General features: G+C 46.8%; 1 non-coding gene across 1 annotated transcript; it reads left to right on the forward strand.

Moving 5' to 3' along the window:
- The first annotated feature begins 2379 nt into the window (after positions 1–2379).
- Positions 2380–2462, forward strand: TRNAL-UAA (transfer RNA leucine (anticodon UAA)). The gene has a single exon. It is a non-coding gene; the product is annotated as a tRNA-Leu (tRNA).
- Positions 2463–5047: the final 2585 nt, after the last annotated feature.

Raw genomic sequence — 5047 nt, forward strand, 5'->3', positions numbered from 1 at the left:
TCTCATGTTCAACGAGGGAGAACACAAGCCCTCCCCCACCCCTATGGATGGTAGAGGTGTCAAGTCACAGTGGAAGAAGAGCAGTTGGGAAGAGAAATACTATTATGGTTTCCTCTTTGGGAAAATACAATCAGCCACACAGCAGACTGACATCTTCTGGTCTCCACTAGTTCAGAATCACCTGTATCTCTGATTAGACTAACTTGTGTTACAGACCCATCCTTAACAGCAGCCAGAGACACTTAATATAATCTTGAGACTTCGGAAGTCACTACTGAGGGATGCCCTACGATAAGGCTGTGTTGTTTAGAACTGTCTTGTACTAGGGGCTTGCTGGAAGCTAAGTCTGAGGTTAAATAAAAATGTTACCCAAATAGTGCAAAGCCCCCACCCCCCAGGTGGGGAGTGGGGCACATATCTTGTATTTGAGTGAGTTTGTAACTGGGCTTCTGTTACCTAAACTTCAAAATGGAGATATGAACTCTTATTTCACAGTGTTGCTAAGAACATTAAATTACATAATATATGTAAAGGCTTAGAACAATGATCATCACATAGGGAGCACTCAATACATATTTTTATTATAACCATTATAAGTACCTTGAAAGCCCAGTTCTATGAAATCTGAGGCCTCTGACAATTTGGTGCAATAAGATGGAGATGCTGGGCATCGGGTGGAGATCCTTGTGTTGTCACCCCATGTCTCGAGCCTAAGAGTCCAAGTTCCCCCTTTTCTCTCAGCAGGACAGGACATGGCCACAGGAACCTGCTCTATGTTCTTGTCTGTGTGCTCTGGAGGGCCAGGGCTGACACTCAGTAGGAGGGCTACTACAGAGGATAGGACACAGGTGCAGGCCACTGAGGCCTCACAATGTTATGTGGCAAAGTGAGTCAGGAGCAGTTCCACCAGTTACTATCCTGAGGGCAGTCAATGTTCTTGATTGAAGCTCAGAGAACCAGGGCGGCAGGCTGTGTGGCAGTCTCCCCAGGTGGTGGCCATGTTCCCAGGGATCCAGGACTTCCAGGAGGTGGCAGGGCAATGGGTTTCTTACCGTGAGACCCAGTGGGTGAGGAGCCCCTGGGCGCGGTCCCAGCAGAATGAGGTGAATGTGCGTAGTCTCCAGGATGATAGACGTTCTTAGTCAAAGACAGCGCCTGCCCAGTAGGTAGGAGCAAGGGCGTGGCTGCCAGGTCCTGCCTCGACCTCCAGGCCCCATGGTGCTCAAACAGTTTGCCGACCACGGTTCAAACTGAACACATAAGCCTTGGTAGACTGGAGGCCCTGGTGGTGAGGAATGAAGCAGAAATCCTGGAAAAGGAGTCGATGGAGGAAAGTGAAACTCCTACGCACAGAAAGGAAGGAGATCATTGAAGAACAGTTAAGAAATGAGAACACAAACATGTATGCACGGCTGGGTCAAGGGAGCAGAGAGGAGGCCATGGCACTGCCAGTGAAGTGGTGCGGTCAGTGGGTGCCGGGAGCCAGCAGGGAGGACCAATTGGGCCACACCACCCCGCACTGGCCGTGGCACAGTCAGTGGTTCTCAACCTTCCTAATGCCGCGACCCTTTAATACAGTTCCTCATGTTGTGGTGACCCCCAACCATAAAATTATTTTCCTTGCTACTTCATAACTGTAACTTTGCTACTGTTATGAATCGTAATGTAAATATCTGATATGCAGGATGTATTTTCATTGTTACAAACTGAACATAATTAAAGCATAGTGATTAATCACAAAAACAATATGTAATTATATATGTGTTTTCCGATGGCCTTAGGCGACCCCTGTGAAAGGGTCGTTTGGCCCCCAAAGGGGTCGCAACCCACAGGTTGGCGACCCACATATGTCACTATACTGTATGGACACACATTTCTACAGAGCGTTCTTCCCGTGTGACTTGTGACTTATGCAAAGAAGAAAACGACCCACCCGTAGGGGTTCCAGACCTCTCCTCCTGCCCATTTCTTCGAGTTTGTCCCATTCCGGGTAAAACAAACCCCACACGGAGCCCTGGGCTCCATCCCTGCACCACCTGTCCCGGGAGCCCCCAGAACGCGCTCCTGGGAATCCAGAAGTTGATTAGTTTGTTTCCTGCGCCCGCGCACCTCGAAACCGGAAGCACAACCGGCTGGGCCTGCGCGCGGCCCAGCGCCGCCACCGCCCAAAGCGCTCCGGCAGCGGCCCTCGCGGCGGCGGGCCGGGGGCACCGTGAGCCTGGCGGCGGGAAGCCGAGGCTCCGGCGGGAAGGCCGTCCCTGCTCCCGCTGGGGGGACCACAAAAGCGGCGGCGAAGGCTGCGCCGCATTCCCGCAGGAGGGAGCGGAGGACGGTGGAATAAAGCTTGTAGGACCAGAGAGAGGGGTAACGTGCGTCTGCACCAGGATGGCCGAGTGGTTAAGGCGTTGGACTTAAGATCCAATGGACGTATGTCCGCGTGGGTTCGAACCCCACTCCTGGTACATGTGTTTTCTCTTTCCTTTAAATACTTTATGATTATATATTTTTAAAAAATATAAATTTCACCAAGCACAACACTTCCCGGAATTCCAGTTCTGCTGGGAAAGGCGTTGCTCCCGTAATGCGCGACTCAGCTCCCCGCGGGCCGGGCCGGCGCACCGAGCGGGCTGGGCGTGGCCGCGGGCGGCGGGGGTTCGGCGGGCGCCTCCCCAGGCCCAGGCGGGCTCGGGGGTCGGGCGGGGCCGGGATTCGGGCGGCGGCCCGCGCAGCCCGCTGGGCTCTCTCGCTGCGGGGTCGGAACCCCGGGCCCGGCCGGGAGGGCCCTTGTGACATGGAGGCGTAGTTAGAAAACTGCAACTACACAAAAGTCAAAGATAATCTCTACCATTTTCTTTTCTTTTCTTTTTTTCCGCCAAAATTAATAATATGGTCACATTTTTTTTCGTGAATTCGAAGGCCGAAACAGTATATATCATAGTTCTAAAATGGACTTGCATTTGGCTTATACTTTTAAAACACTAGTGGCATGGTCTAGTTTTTTGAACTTTTTAAAAATGAAAGTAATCTAAAATCTAGAGGGGGAAAAAAGTTGCAAGTACAATAGGAATAACCCTTTATTTAGCATCATTAGATGCTGTACTACAACCATTAAAATCAGGAAATTCACCTTGATAATTTACTACCAGCTAACTCCAAACCCCATTTAATCACCAGTTATTCTTTATAGAAAAAGGCTCCTGTTCAGAATAATACATTGCATTTACACGTCACATCGCCTGAGGCTTCTTCAACTTGGAATGATTCCTCAGTCTCCCCTGACTTTCTCAATCTTAGATGACAGGTAAATCATATGTAGAAGGTCCCCTTGCCAATTTGGGTTTGGCTGACGTTTCCTTGCCATTAGATTCAGGTTAGGCTGCTTACGCAGGACTATGGCAGACTTCTGTGTTCACGTTGCATCCCCTCAGTGGCATGGTGTTAATGTGGCCTGTTACTGTCTTAACTTCATTCACTTGATTAAGCTGCTCCGTCAGGTTTCTCCACTATAAAATTACTTTTCCCTTTGTGATTAATTCATATTTTGAGGGGAAGTGCTTTGAAGCTTTGCAAATATCCCATTACTCATTAAACTTTCCATTTTATTCAAGTACTTACAGAATCATAAGTGATGTAAGTATGGTCTCATTTTGTCCTATTTTAATTGATGGTTACAATCCATTCTATAATTATTTGATGCTCAAAGTGTCCCACATGTGGCCAGTGGGCGTCCATTCAAGCTGACTTTTGACATCTTCATCATTTTTTAGCACTTCCTTGCTTTCTAATCTAAGATACTCCATGCTTACCTTGTATTTTTCTAGACCCAGCCCTAGAATCAGTCATTTTCAAAAGAACTCTAGTTCCCTTTTAGTGGAAGATGGTATTTAGAAACCAAGATTTCAGTGCTAGCTATGCTCATTGCTTTTGCTGTATTATTGGTCCCGGCTATCTCAATGGACAGAATTTGGGCCTCCCTCCCTCCCTCCAGGAGTTCATAGCAATGCCTCCAATTCTGATTTAACACTACAGATTTTATTTATTTTTTTCTGTCAGATTTATAATTCTCTACCCCACCTCCAAGTGTAACATCTACGTTACTTGGGCCAAATGACTTTAGCATTGAATTATTCATAAGAGAAGGGAAGAGGAAAAGAGGGTCTAAATAGTTTGGAAATAGGCATTCTGCCTGCACTGAGAAATGACTATGAGCCAGTCCTTGGGATGTGCAGACAGGTAACCCAGCCTCTGCCTCAAGAAGCTTAATCGTGAGAGAGAGAGATTTAATGAATCATATATAGTACAATGAGAAAATATGGGTAATAAAAGAGCGGTATGGGAAGCCCTAATTCTTTCCGGAGAGTCGGCTTTAGTTGAGAACTGATAGAACAGCAGGGCTCCTGGAGGGCAGGGAGAAGAAGCAGAGAAATACAGATGGGGGAAGCCACCTTGAAACCATGCTAAGAATGGTGCCTGGAGTCCACTGAAGGATCTGAAACAAGAAGCAACCTGTTTAGTGTTTCATTTGAAAGGAGCTTATCTATCAGTGTAGAAACTCTCAATCTGTGTATATAACATAGGCTTGAGAGAAGGAGACATATTGAATTGGCAGGAAATATTTTTGGGGGAAAGTTGTTTAACTCAGTCAATGGCCAGGTGGACTGAGCTCGGTCTTTCTCTCTTTTCTTCTTTAAAAGCTGAGCCAGGGGAGAAATGATATTGATGTGAACCTTTCCAGCCTGAATGTGGGGCTTCTGCTAATTTAAGAGTTTGCATTAACTTGTTGAAGTGCAGAAATGGAACAATACTACCAAGAGTAGGTAAAGTAGTGTGGATTTTTACTTTGTTCCTTTAAAATTATATTGTAGATCAAGTTTCTAGTCCGTAGTAACTAGTTACTACATTTTAGCAAAGATGGTGGAAGACCAGCTAGAATTGTTCTTGAGCTTGCTGAAATTCTGACAAATATCTCTGAGATGCCACAAAGAGGGATGAAATGATCTTTATTGTTGATATTATTTCAGATGTCCCTCTTTTTTCTTCTCATTGC

This window comes from Myotis yumanensis, unplaced genomic scaffold, assembly GCF_028538775.1.
Source record: "Myotis yumanensis isolate MYYU_CA2020_CCGP unplaced genomic scaffold, mMyoYum1.0.hap1 SCAF_6, whole genome shotgun sequence".
Classification (NCBI taxonomy): Eukaryota; Metazoa; Chordata; class Mammalia; order Chiroptera; family Vespertilionidae; genus Myotis; species Myotis yumanensis.